General features: G+C 37.9%; 1 protein-coding gene across 3 annotated transcripts in view; it reads left to right on the forward strand.

The window, feature by feature from the left end:
* Positions 1-20,736, forward strand: part of LOC128859974 (ubiquitin carboxyl-terminal hydrolase 47) — a 42,182-nt gene that overhangs the window by 7,347 nt on the left and 14,099 nt on the right. Inside the window, exon 2 of one of the 3 annotated variants that reach the window (XM_054097158.1) lies at positions 2,306-2,399. The exons of 1 other annotated variant lie outside the window; for it this stretch is intronic. The gene's annotated coding sequence lies outside the window, so the exon portion shown is untranslated. Of the gene's footprint in view, positions 1-2,305; positions 2,400-7,096; positions 7,358-20,736 lie in introns of those variants that run through there. One more of the 3 variants, XM_054097157.1, reaches the window with a different exon arrangement.

Here is a 20,736-nt window from a genome sequence, read left to right on the forward strand (position 1 = left end):
AACAGTTCAGACAGAGAAGAGCTGATTTAAGGGTCCTTCAGTTGCTATTAAGCTACCTGTTCAAATTTTCATGTCCGCCATTGTATAAGTATGTGAAAGAAAACTCACCAAACTGCCGCTGTTGCACTAGTTCATAGGGTAGATAGTTCTTGGTTAGATTCTTTGGGCAGTCAATATATACATACTTTAGTTTCCTCAAACGAACTTACTAAATTAAAAGCCGTAATTGTCACTCGACACCACGGTCGTAGTATATGAAATTAGCGATTACTTAGGCTTGCTTTTCGACTTTATCACTGCCACACTTTGATGGTACATCTTGCTAATCACGTAATGAGTAGCGAAGTGAGTTGCTATTGGTGCGATATCATTCTAGTCCTGAACTAAAAATTAGTTTTACTACTCCAGAATTTCCATACAGGGTGTCTATATTCAAACGTATATGTGTTTCTGTGGGAATGACCTTTTGTTTTGTTTGTGATTGTCTAGCCGAATTGAGAGTAATTAAAGAAAAGCTCAGACATATATACGAGGGCGGATCAATAAGTCCGTGACTTTTTGTATTTCTGACCTCTTTACTGAAAAAGAAATACTGCTCCTGCCAACAGGCATCTGTCAGTTGACTCCTGTCAAAATTTGAACGTGCTGCGTCAGTTAGTTTGTGTTTTACAGCTACCTTTATCAGACGACCCAGTAATTTGAGGAGAAAATGGAAAAAACTGAATTTCGTGTGCTTATTAAGCCGATTCACCCTTAGAAACCCACTCTTTCGACTGTTGTTTGGTCTCTGGTGTGTGGTGATGGATGCATGTTTCGTCCACGGTTACAAAACGGCGCAAAAACTCCTCCATATTGCGATTAAACAACGCCAAACCTTCCTGTGAAGTTGTTACACGATTGTGTTGTTGGTCGACTGTGAATTACTGGGTAGTCTGATAAAGGAAACTTTGCCGAAGGAACCATACTTCTAAAACGAATTCTGATGTCCCCCAATTTGGGTCGAACTTTTAGTGTCTTTTGTGGTGAGGCAAAAAAATCGCCCATTGCTCTGTGAAAATCATATTCTAGAGATCAAAATAAGAAACTTTGCCGAAGGAACCATACCTCTAAAACGAATTCTGATGTCACCCAATTTGGGTCGAACTTTTTAGTTTCTTTTCTATAACTCACTTGAATTAATTTTTTCATTTATCTACATATGTTCTGATTAAATAAATTTCTTAAGAGAAATAATAGATATTATTATAAATAAGTAATAAATATTATTATAAATAAAAAAAAAATAAAGGAAAAACATAGCCATTTAGCTGATTTTTTCATGTAAAGGCCAAAAATGGTGATATTTTGAAATTGGGGGACATCAGAATTCGTTTTAGAGTTGTGGTTCCTTGGGCAAAGTTTCTTATTTTGATCCCTAGAATACGATTTTCACAGAGCAATGAGCGATTTTTAAATCGACCCGCCCTAATATATATATATATATATAATTGGCGCGTACACCCTTTTTGGGTGTTTGGCCGAGCTCCTCCTATTTGTGGTGTGCGTCGTGATGTTGTTCCACAAATGGAGGGACCTACAGTTTCAAGCCGACTCGGAACGGCAGATATTTTTTATGAGGAGCTTTTTCATGGCAGAAATACACTCGGAGGTTTGCCATTGCCTGCCGAGGGGCGACCGCTATTAGAAAAATGTTTTTCTTTATTTGGTGTTTCACCGAGATTCGAACCTACGTTCTCTCTGTGAATTCCGAGTGGTAGTCACGCACCAACTCATTCGGCTACGGCGGCTCAGACATCTGTCAATACAAATTTGATCAAGCTCTGACATGTAGACCTATAATACCGTTTTTGCCGGTAACGTGTTAAAAAGTTTTCAAATTTACGTCCGGAAACTGTATTGTATTTTTTAGGCGTTTGATATTTAAGAAGTGGGATCGAGCTTCGGAGTAACCGATGTGCTGCTAGAAACTAACCTCGGTAATAATATTTGCAGACAAAATTTATGTCAATCTACTATTTCATGCATCTAATCCTCATAAAAAACTGCTTAGATATGTACCTACCCTAAGGTAATAAATAAATAGTAGTACAAAAGTATATTTTTATGTAAGATAAAATTCAAGCATTTGTTTCTTCATTTAATCTGTTTTTCAAAGTGGACAAACTGCTAATTAAAACTTAATGTGGCATTAAATATTTTGATAAATAGAAACAGAAGAAAATACTCATTGCCTACCCTATGGCTACATGGCTATAATTAAAATTAACCTTACGAATATATTGTATCATCACGTATTCTCTTACAGAGCGTCCTGTATAAATGCACAGTGGGTCGAAAATGAATCCGTCAATAATACAAACGACAGAAAAGTAGAGTACACAATTTGTACCCTTTGTTATGTAAGTACATATGCTACATAGTCACACAAAATTATTCGCACCATTTATAAAAATACAAGTCAAAGAAATATTGGGGTTGTTTCAAATAGGGAATATACGATATACAAGAGATATAAATATTATATATATGTAAATAATTGGCGCTTACACGTTTTATTGGGTGTTTGGCCGAGCTCTTCTTATTTGTGGTGTTTTATGCCGCCTCCGCACGATAGATGGGTTTTTGACGAGACGAACATTTTTCATGACACTCGGAGGTTTGCCATTGTCTGCCAAGGAGCGACCGCTATTAGAAAAACCTTTTCTATCATTTGGTATTTCAAGTTCGGGGTTTCGTACCCGGTACTCGGGGGTAGGTACGGCACCCGCCGACAAGTCGAAAACAAGCAGAAAGTCAAAGTCACAGATAATCATTCCATCGGTTAAAAAGGCGTCGAATTTCAAATTTCCCTTCTGTCCGATAAAATCCCGTTTGGCTGCACGGTAAAATGCAAATTTTACTTCGACTGTTAGCTGTAATTAAAAGTGGCAGCTCACCAAATGGTTGCAGCGTTAGGAAAGAAAATACTTCATGCGAAAAAGAAAAATGCTTGAAAGAAGAGGAAGTTTTCACGTTGAAAAGCGAGTGCTAGAGTATAAGTATATAATTCTACGGATAGTCTCAGAGAACTTATAAATGCATATGCACATACACATACGGCCATTGAAATAGATACACATGCTCAAGGTAGACATTTCGTTTACTATTTTCCGATTTGAAGATAATTCTGGAGGAAACTTCCTTTTCAATTGATTAATCGCCGCACAATGGGTTGCCTCATAGAAGTGAGTGCTCCAATCGGTTTTTTAAAATTAGCTTTATTACAAAAAAGAATGTAACATTGTACTGACTTATAGATTAGCGTGATGCGTCTATGGACTAAATATAAGATCTGTACTGTGATTCTTAGAGGAGATATAAGAGTGAGTGGTTAAAATAAAAAATTCGTGCATTCGTCTTATGGGGAAAATGCCAAACATTCTCCGTCAAGAGAAAAACTGATTGATTAAGCTATTTCCAACTTTCACTTTAATTCACTAAAGTTTAATGGGCTTTAAAACTGTGTACCACATTTTTTTTATGTAAATTTGTAGAATTTGTATAAGCCTTGTGCAAAGTTTGAAACTTGGATTATGGCATTTGTTATAAAATGAACTATATTTTTATAAAAAAATATTTAGAATTCAAAAATCAATAAATAACTCGTCCAAACTTGTTAATATGTGGTTTTTCAAAACAGATTTGTGGACTATATTCAATTCGTTTGATATCGGACCTAACAAGGCAGCAAATTTTAAAATATAAATAAATACTCATTGCGATGTGCGGCGAGCCCTTAATTTTTGTTTTGTAATTTCAACTGGTTACTTGTTCAGATAATGAAGCTGTATATATAAGTGTATGTATTTTGTTTTTTGTTTTTTGTAAGTCATTCCAAAAGCCAGAAAATGTCTACATACAACCAAGGACGCTAAGTAAATACTTAAAAAAGTAAAGTCACTTTGTAAGAAAGTAGAACCATAAATTCAAGGCTGATGGTAATGTCGATAATAAGCATGGCTGAGGTTTGACTAAAAGTACCTGAAAAACGATGACAAAACCATTACAAATTTATTCGAAAGAAATCCTACCCTAAGTCTCAGGCAAGCGATACAAAAGCTCAGTGACATTTCCATTTGAGCAATCAGACGTAGATCGAAGGAATAGGATACCAGCGTCCATAGCACACTTTAAAGACCTTTTCTTCATTGAAGTCCATATTCAAAACGATTAGTACAATATAAAACTTGAATCGGGGTAGAATCAAGGATATGTTCACAGACGAATTATCTTTCGTTGTTTCGTATTCATGGAAGAAAGCCTGGAGTGGTAAAGGCACAAAATTTTTTCAACGGAATATTAAACATCCGGGCAGGGTTCATGTCTACGGATGCTTTACTGACAAAAGATTCGGTACTTTACACAAAGCCTCATCACAAAGTTAAGGATCAAATGAGAAAAGTTTTTTAAAGTCTGTGTAAAACCTCTGTGGACCAAATGCAGCGGGTTGGTTTCTTCAAGAAGCCAATGACACAAAACACCGGAATCGACTTTGCTTATCTTGGAAAGCAGAAAGAGGCATACACAATAGCTTTACTACCCTTCGTAAAGTACGGATGCCAATTCAAAAGGTGTGGGCTCCAATGAAAGCGTAGATTTGGCGGGAAAAATGTGTGCAACAAAACAGCTTGATACATCGTGATTTGGGGGATCATTCTCCAGATTATGCTAATCAACTAAAGTAAACGAAAAATGTTCAAGACGATGCCAAGCTATTATAGACAGTAATGGAGACTGACGGCATATTAACCACAGCTCGGTCTATGTTTTGAAGTATATAACTAAAAACTAAAAACAAATGGTAAAAACAATAGTAATAAAAAATAAAAGAAAAACTAAGTATATTGGTTGTTTAAAGGGTCCCGGTGGTCTAGGACTCGAAAATTTAGGATATTTTCAAGAACTTTTTTTTTACAATAAAAAAAAAAGAAAAATCATATTTAATTTTTTTGTTTTACTTCCTTTACATACAAAAATGAAAAAAAAAAATTATTTTTAACATTAATAACTTTAAAAATAGCGTTGAAGTTGACCCTCCATTTTGGCTCTTCTATTTATCTGAAACACAAAAACGAAAACAATTGTTAATCAGAATAACTGTAGCTATGTTCCGTTTTTTTTTTGTCGGGACATACTAGCAAGTATAGCCCGAACCAACCTCTTGTAGTTTTTCAGAACATTAGGGTATCGCTCCCAGTCCTCAGCAAGGTTAGTTCAGACACAATTAAATCCATTGTACTGCACTCGGGTTCCCTTTTTAATTTTCTTTAAATCTACTCGACCTCCGAAGAAATCTGAGTAGATCTTGTGGTGCCAAGGAGTCAAGGTGGTCGCCTCTTAACACATCAGTGCCAAAGACCTCAAGCCTGATTCAAGCGAAGGCGGGGCAGACGTATAGAAAGTGGTCCGCCGTCTCATCCTCCTCTCCACATGCTGGGCAAAGTGCACTGTTTGCCCATAGAAAGTGACACGTCATCGGTCCAACCAGCCTCCTACGGTCCTCTCTGCTTAGGGACAGGTGGTTGGACATGGACATGCTACCTGGTAGCATCAAAAACATTGACAAAATGGCGCGGTTTTGAGTTTGACACTCTAAAAATCGGTTTTTTTTTTCAGTTTTTTTTATCAAAAAAATACGAAACAATAGAAATAATAATATGATTCTATGTGAGCGATAGCCATTGATGCTGTGAAGAACATATTAAAATCGATACGGTTGATTAGTTTTTTCATAACACCAGGCCGAAAAAAGTCGTTTCGAGATAAATGAGTTTAACGTTTGAGGTACAGAAGCGCGCGGACCGCTCTTTACCTAGTTAAGTAGACTGTGGAAGCTATAATATTGGGAATTCCCGCATGAAAATTTCACAGATTGCAAAATTACAAAAATCTATTTTTTGAAATTTCTAAACCACCGGGTCCACTTAATCTATATTCGAACAAAACAATTATTGTTTTTTTTTTTTTAATATAAATGTAAAACTTACATATTTAATTTTTGTTTTCTGGATGACTAAATCCAACTAACTTTTTAATAAATTGATCAGAATTATTTTAACTAAAAAAAAATAGTACAGCAATGTTGAAGAGGACTTCCGAGGAGTTCTACGTTAGTCAGTTCTACGTTACCGGAATGATCGTAAATCCGGCAAAGGACTCTCACACCAGTGGCATTCACCAAACAACAGTGGGAAGATTAATGTTGTTACAACAATAACAAAGATTGGGATTCCAAATTTTACTATCTTTCCATTTAAAGAAAAAAAGTGCGCAGTATTTGGGGACCCTTTATAGATCAACGGATGTAAATAAAGAATTTTTCTTTCTACGTAGAAGGTAGGCGTAGTAGTGATTTGTGGAAAATTTGGTAGTTTATAACAATTTTGCCCATTTAATTTTTCAATCCTCCTTTAGCCAGAGATGTACGACATTTCATTTTAATATCTCTTTTTTCTACTAGATTAATATTAGGTTGGGAGAAAATAAATCCATTTGCTCAAATGGGTTTAAAACTACATATTTTATGATCGATCTCTAATTCCTGGGTGATGCTACGACTACTAACATGCCGGTCACCAATTACAATTTCAGCCTTTATCAAAGAAAAACTGTAAAATGTACCGAATTTTCTCTTTGTGGATTTCCATTGTTAACACCCTGTAACTCACAACTGGATGAAACAATCAAAAAACAGCAAAAGAATTAGTATGAAATGTCACCTTGACAACGAGTGCAAACTTCAAATTGTTTGATCGATACTTTACGAGATATCAATCACAACAGCCATCTACCGAGAAAATAATGGATTTGCTTTTCCCCAAACTAATACAATGTACAGACGGACGAGCATACATTGTAGAGATAATTCTTCCTACAGTAAAAGGGTGTTCCTATTTAAGCGACCAGCTGTGTATACTCGTTTTAAATTGTTTTAGAGAAGAGTTCCTTTACGAAATGAGCGCAAAAAAATTGTGCCTTTCTCAAGAACCGATGTCATGATGATTCGAGCAATTTTAAGTTTGAAAAATTAAAAAATTCGGCACATTTCGCTTTAGGAGCTCGGTCCATGCAAATGGCATTGCCGCAACAAACGGTCGCTGTTTTGAATGCGTGAAAGTGTGTGTGCGTGTGCGTTTTTCTTTTCGTACAACAACAACGCATCGCGGTGTTTCGGATAAAAGCGTAACGGTGTGACCGCAATTGTAGGACCTGTAGACGTATAGAAAAAAAAGTACATATACAATTTTGTACTACCAGTAATTTTTCCTAAATCAAAAGTGTGTGTAAGGGATTAAAGACGTTCGGTTTGTTGGAAAAAGTGAGTTGATAATTTTTTGTAATATCTGCAACTACAAATGCGTATCTTTCGTAATCACCGAAAATTTGCACTGTATGTATACGAATTTTATGGATTATGAAATTGTTGCAATTTCCTAATTGAAGAAAACAATTGTGACTTACTATTTTTAAAATCTACATACACATTTGTAGCATTTAAATAATCAGAAAAGCTATTCAGCTAAAGTATTGAAATAATTTTTACTTATATTCAAAAATATTCATAAAATATCAGTTTTTAAAAATAGCTTGAAAAGCTGTGCTCCCGTTGTTGAAATTGTGTCGCCATAACAGCCGCCAGTAGCAGTGTCGCGGAATGGCCATTAAAAATAATAAAACTTTCGAGTTCTAAAAACCAGTGTACGAATATTTGTGTATGACATATATTTTATGAACTGCGAATTTTCGAAAATGGTGCCCCGAAATTTATCTACATATACTTTTTTTTTTGCTGTATTCAAAAACGACATTTATATTTAATGAAGCTTAAACATGCAGTACTCGTATGTACATGCGCAACCGACTAACGGAATGACTGACAAAATTAAGTGTCGAATAAGTACATATGTGAATTTATGTACGTATGTATGCACATTTTAAATAATATGAGTGATCTAGTGTAACTGACCATATTCGAACGTTGGTCAAATTATAAAGGACTGATTTTAGCGCGATCAGTAACAACCCATATTATTTAATACATATATATGTATCTCTCATACCTATCGCTGGCACAGCAAGCATACCGCCAAAAATCAGCTTTCGTCTTTAAACCTCAGCCGCACTTGTTTCCCACGTCTTTTCTTACAATCACATCCGAAAAAAGGGCATACATAAAATAAACTAAAACTAAAAATGAAATTTAAAAAAAACTAAAACTCATTGGTGAATAAAAACATCTGAAGCGCCAGAAGTGCTAGAGATGAAGCATTTTGTACATTTCGTTGCTGCGTTATTTTTAGCTAAGCAATTAAATCGTATGTTCAACAGTTTTTTTTGTGTCAAATTTGCATTGAACGCTGTATGTTTCTGTTTGGCGTAAGTATAAAAATAACTTACTTGGGCGTCATTATTTTGAGACAGTTTTCTTTTAATACATATACTTAGTATGTATGTATGTAAAGGGTCTTTCAATAAGCACACTCTAACAGGAAAATACAACAAAATGCAAATGTAGAGATAGAAATTTTCATTGTTGATTGCATATGATTCCTCATTTGACTTGATATATTTGCATAGAAAATAAACCAGCGCCACCATTTCACCGAAAATATTAATGAAATGCTCTTTAAGTTTCAAGATCCTTGTTGTAGTTATTGTAATTGTTAACAGACACTATTGACCTTTGTTACGATCCCTGATGATTTGTTAAACTTTTCGGAAAATTAATAAACAATAATGGCCGACATGATAGTTCAAAGAAGGACGCGCTGAAAATTGTAGTATGTATTCGGGTACGAGTATATTTTCTATGGTAAATCTCAGTTGCATCTTTTCATGAGCGAACATAAATTATTCTTGAAATTATCGCTGAAAAAATTTGGCAAAAAAACTCCTATGTATGTTCTCTAGAACTTTCTAAACCTGAGTTTTATTTTAAAGTCCACTATATGATATTGGTTATAAATTTCCATTAAAAATATATTATTTCCCCATTATCTCAGAGTAATATAGTAACTGTAATATGTATCTGTCTGTAATCAAAATTAAGTGATTAATTTCTTTTGCTAGACCGCAGTTGTAAAACGTTGACCTTTGTTGTTTACCATGCTAGCACAACAATAGAATACCACCATAATTTATAACTGTCAGGGTGTCAGGCGATTGCACTTAATTGTCAGTTGCCCTGTCCTAAATGACTGATTTATTAAAAAAATTGCGATAGGAAATAGCAGGAATTTGCTTCGAAAAAAACGAAAGACTCTGGTGTTTTGAACAGAAAGTAAAAGTCAGTGCTTGAGATTATTTTTGGCCCTAGGTTAGGTGAATATGGCGTCGTAGAGAGTCATTGTACGAGTATGCAGCAATTAGGTTCCATTTTGAAGCCATATCCTTCGGATGACCGTATTACAACTAACCAGCGCAGTTGACAATGTTGGTCAAACCCTGCAGCGAATTGAAGCACTCCTAAAGCAGTCTTTCGCTTTCTTACTAAAGCTGGATATCTACATAGAAGATAGTTAACATTTTCTTGTTCCTTTTCATCTCTACAACTTTTGCTGTAGTCATTGAATGTTATAACCAGTATTCTGGATGTCAATAGTTTAATGCAGAGGTGTTAGGTAATGCAATACTTTTTGACTATGCTATTCCTTTGATTGGGCTCGAAATTAATGCAATAATTTTTGGTTAGTCTTGATTGGGACTAAAAAAGTTAGGTTAGGTTGTGGTGGCGGTCGGTCAGTATGACCAACTCACTTAGACCTCACAGGTCCGTTGTGATACCACTGTGCGACACGGGAACCTTGTTTATTTACTTTCGTGAAACCATTTTGAGGCTCTTATGAAGCGCAGGATTGGTCTAATCCCCGCGCCAGATAGTTCTGTAAGAGAATTGAAAAAGTGTTTACCTAGACAACCTGCTCTGATTTTAGCTAAGGCTGGACAATTGCAAAGAAAGTGCTCTACTGTTTCTTTCTCCTCCTCATCTCTGCAGCTTCTACAATATTCATGGGAGAATACTCCTAGTCTCAAGGAATGCCTTCCAAATAGCCAGTGGCCGGTGACACAAGCCACGACCTCGAGATATCTTCTCTTGAGAGGCTAAGCAATTCCTTTGTTCTTTTCTTGTTTATTTGCGCCCATAGTAGCCTGGCTGTTACGCATGTATCTTCTTCTTCCCATGACCTATTGGCCTCTTGGATAATGTTGTTATTTACTATTAATTTACTCGTGGCCGAAGGTATTCCAATGGTACTTTTATCGCTGAGCAGTTAAAGAGCAGTACCTTTTCTGGCTAGCTCATCAGCTTTGCAGTTTACCTCAATGTCTCTGTGTCCCGGAATCCAAATAAGGCTGACCTTGAATACGACGCTAATATCATTTAGGGCTGCTCGGCATTCCTGTGCAACCTTTGATCTCAGTATAGCCACATTCATTGATTTAATAGCCGCTTGGCTATCCGAGACTAAAAAAGTTAGTCTATATTCATTTTGTTAGTCAGGTATCGGAAGTCATCAACTTTTTATCACCTGAATGCAATTATTTTATTGCAATCACAAAATCTTTGCGATTTGCAGTCTTTTGTTGTTGAAATCTGAGACTTCGTTTATATGTATAAATTTTACGTTACTTGTGCTCTGAAAGCGAGAACAAAAAACATGCAAACCAACCAAAGAAAACAATAAACAGCTCACCCTTTTGTATGTGCACATATTCACACGCTCTTCGTTAAGGATTGCGGCAGATTGGAAAGTGCATTAACACAACATTTAACATATTGATGCAACAAAAATTTATTTGCCAGCTGTATATTCAATACGATTCTTTATTTATTTCAAATAGTTTCTAAAATAGTTGTAAAAAAAAAAATTTTGTCGCTCCAACTTGTGCGAAATTTCGATCGATTTAAAGATATTTCTTTTTCCCTTTCTAAAAACTAGTGGTTTTCGAGTTGAGTGTAACAGTCTTCCCGATATCAGATTAAATTTTAAGTGTTTAAATGAGTATCTTAATTTGCTGTAACTTACTTCTAAAACAATATTCAATCTTCTAACAACATAGTGGAATGGCTACAAAATTCAAACAAAGAGGGGTATAATTTCGAAAAAGGCAATACATTTTCCTTCCTTTAGTTCAAGTCGTTGGGACTGATACTTAAAGTAAATTTTGGTGGTGTTGTCTAGATGAGAGGCTTACATTATAAGTAATGTATTGTGATCCAGTTTTTAGTAACATGAAGCTCATGTATACATGAATATATCCAATTTTATACTAAATATTTATTCATTTTTTAAGAGCTATAGGAAAGTTTTTCAAAAAACATACATAAAACTCAGAAAAATGCATGAAATTTTTATTTAAATCGATAGTACAGTCCATATAATTTAATATTTGAAGATTATTTCATGCAAATGTTGACCGCGACTGCGCTTCAAATGGTCCATCCTTCTTCTTCTTCTTAATTGGCGCTATAACCGCTTACGCGATTTTGGCCGAGTTTAACAAAGCGCGCCAGTCGTTTCTTTCTCGTGCTAACCGGCGCCAGTTGGACACACCAAGTGAAGCCAAGTCCTTCTCCACCTGATCTTTCCAACGCAGAGGAGGCCGCCCTCTTCCTCTGCTACCACCAGCTGGTACCGCCTCGAATACTTTCAAAGCCGGAGCGTTTGTATCCATTCGGACGACATGACCCAGCCAACGTGGCCGCTGGATCTTTATTCGCTGCGCTATGTCTATGTCGTCGTAAAGCTCATACAGCTCATCGTTCCATCGTCTGCGATATTCGCCGTTGCCAACGTGCAAAGGTCCAAAAATCTTACGCAGAATCTTTCTCTCGAACACTCCAAGCGTCGCTTCATCGGATGTTGTCATCGTCCAAGCTTCTGCGCCATACGTTAGGACGGGCATGATGAGAGTCTTGTAGAGTGTTAGTTTTGTTCGTCGAGAGAGGACTTTACTACTCAATTGCCTACTTAGTCCAAAGTAGCACTTGTTGGCAAGAGAGATTCTACGTTGGATTTCAAGGCTGACATTGTTATCGGTGTTAATGCTGGTTCCTAAATAGACGAAGTCTTTTACAACCTCAAAGTTATAACTGTCAACAGTGACGTGGGTGCCGATACGCGAGTGCGCCGACTGTTTGTTTGAAGACAGGAGGTACTTCGTTTTGTCCTCGTTCACCACCAGACCCATTCGCTTTGCCTCTTTATCCAGTTTGGAGAAGGCAGAACTAACAGCGCGGTTGTTAAGGCCGATGATGTCAATATCATCGGCATACGCCAGCAATTGTACGCTCTTATAAAAAATTGTGCCTGAGCGATTAAGTTCTGCGGCTCGCACGATGCTCTCCAACATCAGGTTAAAGAAGTCACACGACAGGGAGTCACCCTGTCTGAAACCTCGTTTGGTATCAAACGGCTCGGAGAGGTCCTTTCCAATTCTGACGGCGCTGTTGGTGTTGAGCAACGTCATCTTACATAGCCGTATTAGTTTTGCGGGGATACCAAATTCAGACATCGCGGCATACAGGTAACTCCTTTCCGTACTGTCGAATGCAGCTTTGAAGTCGACGAAAAGATGGTGTGTGTCGATTCTCCTTTCATGGGTCTTTTCCAAGATTTGGCGTATTGAGAATATTTGGTCGATGGTAGACTTTCCAGGTCTGAAGCCACACTGATAAGGTCCAATCAGTTGGTTGACGGTGGGCTTCAGCCTTTCACACAATACGCTCGCTAGAACCTTATAGGCGATATTTAGAAGACTAATCCCGCGGTAATTGGCACAAATTGCAGGATCGCCCTTCTTATGGATTGGGCAGAGCACACTTAAATTCCAATCGGCAGGCATGCTTTCATCCGACCATATTTTGCATAGGAGCTGATGCATGCACCTTACCAGCTCCTCGCCGCCATGTTTGAATAGCTCAGCCGGCAGTCCGTCGGCGCCCGCGGCTTTGTTGTTCTTTAGCCGCGTTATCGCTATTCTCACCTCGTCATGATCGGGTAGCGGAACGACAATTCCGTCGTCAACGATTGGGGTATCGGGATCTTCACTTTCTCGGTGACATGCGCAGCTGTCACTGTTTAATAGGTTCGAGAAGTGTTCCCTCCATAATTTAAGATTGCTCTGTACGTCGGTCACCAGTTCGCCGTCTTTGTTCTTACAGGAAAACGCCCCGGTCTTAAAACCTTCTGTAAGCCGCCGAACTTTCTGGTAGAATTTTCGGGCGTTGTTCCTGTTGGCCAGCATCTCAAGCTCTTCGCACTCACGTATTTCGGCCTCTCGTTTCTTCTGTCGGATAATACGTCTCTCTTCCTTTTTCAGCTCTCTGTAGCGATCCCACATGGCTCGCGTTGCGCCCGATCGCAGCGTGGCTCTATAGGCGGCATCCTTTCTTTCTGTGGCAGCATGACATTCCTCGTCGTACCAATTGTTTTTTCGGGCTCGCCGGAATCCGATTTCTTCTTCGGCGGCGGTACGTAGAGAACGAGAAATGTTGCTCCATTGTTCGTGGATGCCGGTTTGTTGGGCAGTACTCTCTGAGAGCAGGAGTGAGAGTCGAGTGGCGAATCTTCTGGCTGTCTGTTGTGATTGCAGCTTTTCGAGGTCGAACATTCTTTGCGTAGGTAGATGCACGTTTTTTGCTGCACAGAGGCGCGTGCGCAGTTTGGCTGCAACAAGGTAGTGATCCGAGTCAATGTTGGGTCCTCGGATCGTACGTACATCTAATACACTAGAAGCGTGTCTTCCATCTATCACAACATGATCGATCTGGTTTCGCGTTTTTCGATCAGGGGACAGCCAGGTAGCTTGGTGTATCTTTTTATGCTGGAATCTGGTGCTGCAGACTACCATGTTTCGGGCCCCGGCGAAGTCGATCAGCCTCTGTCCGTTACCGGATGTTTCGTTGTGTAGGCTGAATTTTCCGACTGTGGGACCAAAAACTCCCTCCTTGCCCACCCTGGCGTTGAAGTCGCCAAGCACGATTTTTATGTCGTGGCGGGGGCAGCGCTCATAGGAACGTTCCAGGCGCTCATAGAAAGAATCTTTGGTCGCATCGTCCTTCTCTTCCGTCGGGGCGTGGACGCAAATTAGCGATATGTTAAAAAAACGGGCTTTGATGCGGATTGTTGCGAGACGCTCGTCCATCGGAGTGAACGACAGTACTTGGCGACGAAGTCTCTCTCCCACAACAAATCCGACACCGAAATGGTCCATCCGCTTAGTCCAATTTTCGCATATCAACCAAGGCATATCTATATATGTATATATGTATAGATACGCCTTGGTTATCAACCACCCCAGTAACACTTGTTTATCATCATAAAGAGATCGCAGCAGAGAAAGTACATGAACATTCTCTGCTCTAAGCCCAGCTAAGGGTATATTCAGAAACGCATTATAATGCGCAACGTACTTTTGCAGTGTTGGCAATGCGTTCAGAAATGCTAATGTGGCAGTACTGCAAATACATCGCGTTCCAAAACGCCATTTTTGTATCAAACGTCACGCATTACTTGCAGGAAAAATTGTAATACTGCCGCTGATTACGCTAATATGATGTCTGATGAAAACTGAGTATAAAACTAATTTTTTTAGCTTTTAATGCAAAGATATATTAAATATACGTTATTAAAACAATATTTTATTACATTTTTCTTGATTTTAGCGATTATCTAAGTACATCGGAAGTAAATTTGTTTCTCAGAGTCCGACTGAGCATGGAAAGTGAATTTGCTTCAGGGAGGAGGAAAAAGAGTGTTTTGTGGAATAAGGTGACGGAAGAAATAAAAAAAATGAATAAAGATTTGAAAATAGACGGGCAAATCGCGCGGCGAAAATTTTCTAATTGTTTCAAAAAAGATTTTTTTTTTTGTTTTTTGAAAATTGGAAAAGTAATGAATTACAATCACAATAAATTAAAAAGCCTTAGCGACTAGCAAAAAAGATTTATTTTTGGGAATTTTTCGTTTTAATGAACATCTTACTATATGTGATCTTCTTTTTAGCTTTACACGTCTTTTTTTTAAATTTAGCAAAAAACTATCACTTTTTACTTCAAATATATCGTCAACAACTAAACTCAATAATACTTCAATTTTAGTGTAAAACGCGTTCATAAATGCAACAAATCTTTTTGCAAATCGTTAACAAATCTATCAATTGCATCACTTGTCACATTGGCAGTGCTGCCAGCGCTGCAATTACTGCGCATTTATAATGCGTTTCTGAATATACCCTAAATCTTTCAAAACAGCAGTTGACCATTGTTTAGCTTTTGAGTAACTGGCGGAACAGATGGTCCTTGTTGTTTTTCAAGCACATGAGCAATAACAATATTCTGATCATCCACAGGCGGCATTGCATCAGGTGTGCTGCGGGGTGGAGGCGGGGGGCGTTTACGATCTGACTTCACAAAAAAGTCAGCATCAGCTTCTGACAGGTTAACACATTTTAAATTAAAAAGTTTGTTGCATTTGGAGCATTGAATTTTCGGCTGACCACGTTCGACTTTTTGCTTGCATGTGCAAAGCATGCTAACTGTGTCCAAGTAATTAATATTTAGTCATAAAGCCTTTATTTTTTTGTCACAGCGTGCATTCTTCTTGGCATCTATTTTCCCCCACTCTTCTTTAAAGCGCCTTCTATGTCTTTCTTGTTTTTAATAAAATGCTTTTTCAGTTGGTTTTCAAAATGAGCCCACGTTGATGTCTGGAAATTGTGGAGGTGTTTCAAGTACTTTAGAGCAGTTGTACATAAGTCATAGAGGGACATCAAGTAGCTTATGCTTGGGATCGTTGTCTTGATTGGAAATTGTTCTTAATTCCCAAATTTTCAGCACTTTGGATCAAATTTTCTTTCATAATTGTTAGGTGTTGTTGTGGTCCATATTGCCGTTAATGAAGCACAAATTTCCAGTATCAGCAGCGGACATGCAACCCAATACCATTATCATTAACTGTCGGACGTACGTTTTTTGCTGCTCGGAGAGGTCCTTCCCAATTCTGACGGCGCAGCTGGTGTTGAGCAATGTCATCTTGCATAGCCGTATTAGTTTTGTGGAGATACCAAATTCAGACCTCGCGGCATACAAGTAACTCCTTTCCGTACTGTTGAATGCAGCTTTGAAATCGACGAGAAGATGGTGTGTGTCGATTCTCCTTTCAGGGGTCTCTTCCAAGATTTGGCGTATTGTGAATATTTGGTCGATGTTAGACTATCCAGGTCTGAAGCCACACTGATAAGGTTCAATCAGTTGGTTGACGGTGGGCTCAGCCTTTCACACAATACGCTCGCTAGAACCTTATAGGCGATATTTAAAAGATTAATCCCGAGGTAATTGGCACAGATTGCAGGATCGTCCTTCTTATGAATTGGGCAGAGCACACTTAAATTCCAATCGGCAGGCATGCTTTCATCCGACCATATTTTGCATAGAAGCTGATGCATGCACCTTAGCAGTTCCTCGCCGCCATGTTTGAATAGCTCAGCCGGCAGTCCGTCGGCGCCCGCGGCTTTGTTGTTCTTCACCTCGTCATGGTCGGGTAGCGGAACGACAATTCCGTCGTCAACGATTGGGGTATCGGGATCTTCACATTCTCTGTGACATGCGCAGCTGTCACTGTTTAACAGGTTCGAGAAGTGTTCCCTCCATAATTTAAAATTACTCTGTATGTCCGTGAATATTACGTTTGTGCAATTCCGTTCTGAATTTTCATTAGCCAATGTAAGTCTTTTTTGCAATGTGTGATAATGAGAGCAGCGGTTTTTTCGATGTGTCCGCAAGTAAATGCCGTCAATTAGTGACTTTGAGTGCGTTAACACCATTTTCCCTCAAACTTCTTCAGCATCACGCAACGATAGGTTCCGCTTTGTTACAGACAAATCAATTGCACCTGCACGGGACATTTTTTGACCTTTAGGGTATGTAAGCTAAACTTTTTATTATTAAAAAGCTTAAAAATATATATTTTCTCTGGGAGCCGTGCTCCTTTATTCAATCTAAACTTAGAACTGCCTTTTTACAAACAATATTCTTACGATCTAACCTACGTTTGCCTTACTGCCGCAACGGTCAAAACTGCTGAACTGCACAAGTGAAGTTGTTTATTTCAACGTGACTTCTATGATATTTTAGTGTTACGGTTCACACACTTTGGTGTCCGACTATTTGTTATTTTATATTATGTTAATATGTGTCATGCTAATATGTACATAGGAGCACTGGTTCAAATCGTTTTTCATATGCGAAACTCATTTTGTAAAAAACACGTACGCTTTCTACATTTTTCACGGATCTAACAAATTGCACAACGCGTATGCGAAAAGGAGACGCCTATTTGACAGCATTTAATTTCTTTTTATCACGTTCTCGCTTCTATGTAGCATTGGCGCTTACACTTTTGGTTGGGTGTTTGGCCGAGCTCTTGCTCCTATTTGTGGTGTGCTTCTTGATGTTATTCCACAAATCGAGGGACCTACAGTTTTATGCCGCCTCCGAACAGAAAATGTTTTTTTATGAAGATCTTTTTCTGGCAGAAATACACACGGAGGCAATAGCAAAGCCTATTTGAAAAAACCTTTTCAAACCCGGGCACTACCGAATGTTAGTCACGCACAAATCCATTCGGCCGCCCTATACATGTGTGTGAATTTCTGCCTCCCCTCATAATATTATGTTCGTATGCTTATTATTCTATGACTCAACTTGAAGACCAAACTATTCGCGTCTTTCAACAATGTATAAATAAGCAATAGACATACAAGTGTGTACCCGTTTTTTGGCAAACTACTTCACAGCCCACAAGGTATAATAAAATACATTTTCTGTTCTATAAATATGTAAAATATATGTAAGTATGTATAGTAAACTTAAAGAATATTTTGTTTATATTCCCCATCTCATTAATTAATAAGGAAGCATTCCGATAATTTTTAACATTTGACCGAGCGATTTTCTTTTTTGTCCTTTACATACTTCGAGCTAGTTTAGTGTTTTGGATGAAAAATATTTTTCAAACTAAAAAGTATGAAATTAAAGAAGGTAGCCTAATTAGGTACCTACCACGTTAATGAAAATTCTCCATTAAAGGTATTTATTAACGAATGCCGATTCTGACCAAATATAAGGAGTTTTTAATAAATATAAATTAATATAAAAGTATCTTTTTTAAAACGTCTTTTATTATTACATGATGAAAAAATATTTTGCGGCATTATAATCCTTGAATTCGGTTATCATATTTCATGAAGAAAAAGCTGAAATGTTGATTGAAGTATTTTATTGGCTACGAAATTTAGTCTATTTATAGAGTTTATTTATTTTTAAATAAAATGGGACTGAATTCGATATTGCACTGTGTAAAAATAACAAACTCATTTCGATGTTGTTTTATTTAATTTCAGCACAAGGACACCTTAAACCCAAGCGCCCTATATGCCTCCTATACATGTGTTTTTTTGCACTCTTGCGCCATCTTTCTCTTTATCTTTATCTTTCTCATTCCGCATTAAGTCTTTGTGTTGCATAGTTTGTCGGCGCCAAAGACCACATACCATGACCACCGTCACCCTACATAGTATTGTCGTACTTACGTAAATTAACGAGTGTCTATAGTACGCCTGTCGTCCTGGCGGCTGTGCCCCCAAGAGATATTGATTAGCCAGCTAACGGCAGCGGAACATGCCACTTAGCACGTCGGAAGCGCACTCAGACTTCTCCCTTCTCTTGCAAATCACTCGTAAGATATGTAGCAACCCACTTGTGCTCTCAATCCTACCACACTCGCCATACCGTCACTCCTCTGTAGGTATGTGTTACTAAGTATATTCGTTCATGAATACTTGCATACTTTATTCTTATAGAATGTGTTACTATCCACTTGTATAACAAAAAATGTACGTCCTTCAAAAGTTGGCCTCCAATTCATTTATATTCTATGGCGGCTTTCCTCATGTAATTTATGGTAGTTATGTTATAGGGATTTTCAAGCATTTAAAAAGTAAATTATGAAGTATACATTTAGCTTTTAAAATGTGAATTATGCAATTCGTTTTTTTTTTGTGCTCCACAAAAGATTTGTTCCATTTATTTTTCTTATTAAGAGTACACATAAAACTTGAAGTTAACACTCATCTGTACTCTATTGATATACCTCTATCTGCCCCCTACCCCCAGCAGAGCAACCTGTAAATTAATATTAACAAGTATGGTTGCCAGCTGCTTTTGAAGTATGAAGTTTGAAGTATGGTAATTCTCTTTACCTAATGCTAATTCTGCGTAGTACGCAAAACATCCAACAAAAACATCAACACATCAAATTAAATTAGGTAATAACAGAATGTAAAAAAATCAGCAGTTTATTTTTAAACTTAATAACGGGTGACCAATAGCTATGAAAACTTTCCATCAACAATATACAGTGTGTGTCAGAAGAAAAGAACCGGTTTTTTTCTTGTAACTTCTAACTGCATAATAGTCCCACTCAAGGGTTACGACGCCAGTGCTAACTCAGGTTAGTGTCGTTCGAACTTTCCCGTAAACGCAACCAAACAAAAATGAGTAAGAAGTATGCAAAGCGTTTCGAGGCGGTACTTTTATGCACGCATTCGAAAGGGCCGAAATTATCCTACGCCGCGGCTGCAAAAGTAATTAAAAATTCAAAAAAGTTTGTTTTGATGTGGAATCAGCGGTATAAGGTGTACAAAAATGTTGATGACTTTTCCGAGCGCGGCTTGAAGCGAGTGACGACAAAAAAGCAGGATAAAGTGATCGTCCAACTTTTTAAGCGGAGCTCTTCTTTGTGACTACGCCAAGCACGATCAGTTCTTGCTAAAAAGGGAATAGATGTGAGTATCAACACCATCGAACGTCGACTGAAAGAGGCGAACATATCCTACCGTCCCACATCATCAAAACCACTGCTTTCAGAACAATACATTGAGAAACAACAAAACAAGAAAATGGGGTCAGAGTATTGAAAATGTGTGGGTCAAGTTGGCAAAATCTAGTCCTGTTTGTCGACGAGCTCGCACAAAAGCTGGTTCAAAGCACGAAGAAGATGCCAGGCTATACTAGACAACGATGAATACTACAAGGCTTATTGAATAATTGCGACTCGTAGTTTTGTACATACTTTCATGTAAAAAAAAAACAAAATTTAAATATATATCTTTTGTACGGCATGAATAAATGCGGTTCCTTCTTTCTGACACATACTGTATAAGGGGTGTTTCAAAAGACGCGCTTAGATGTTTCAAAATAAAACATGTAAAAATTAAGATTCTTTCACCTTTCACTATATTCTTCAAAATACGGTTCACATTGGCGGCCGCCGTAGCCGATGGGTTGGTGCATGACTACCATTCGGAGTTCAGAGAGAACGTAGGTTCGAATCTCGGTGAAACACCAAAATAAAGAAAAAGTTTTCTCTAATAGTGATCGCCTTTCGGCAGGCAATGGCAAACCTCTGAGTGCATTTCTGCCATGAAAATGCTCCTCACAAAAAATATCTGCCATTCGGAGTCGTCTTAAAGCCGTAAGTCCCTCCATTTTGTGGAACAACATCAAGACGCACGTCGCAAATAGGAGGAGGAGTTCGGCCAAACACCCAGAAAGGGTGTACGCGCCAATTATATATAATATATACATATATATATAAGCACATCTACAGGTAAAATCCGTCAAGCAGTCGATTC

The sequence above is a fragment of the Anastrepha ludens genome, chromosome 4, assembly GCF_028408465.1.
Source record: "Anastrepha ludens isolate Willacy chromosome 4, idAnaLude1.1, whole genome shotgun sequence".
NCBI classification, from domain to species: Eukaryota; Metazoa; Arthropoda; class Insecta; order Diptera; family Tephritidae; genus Anastrepha; species Anastrepha ludens.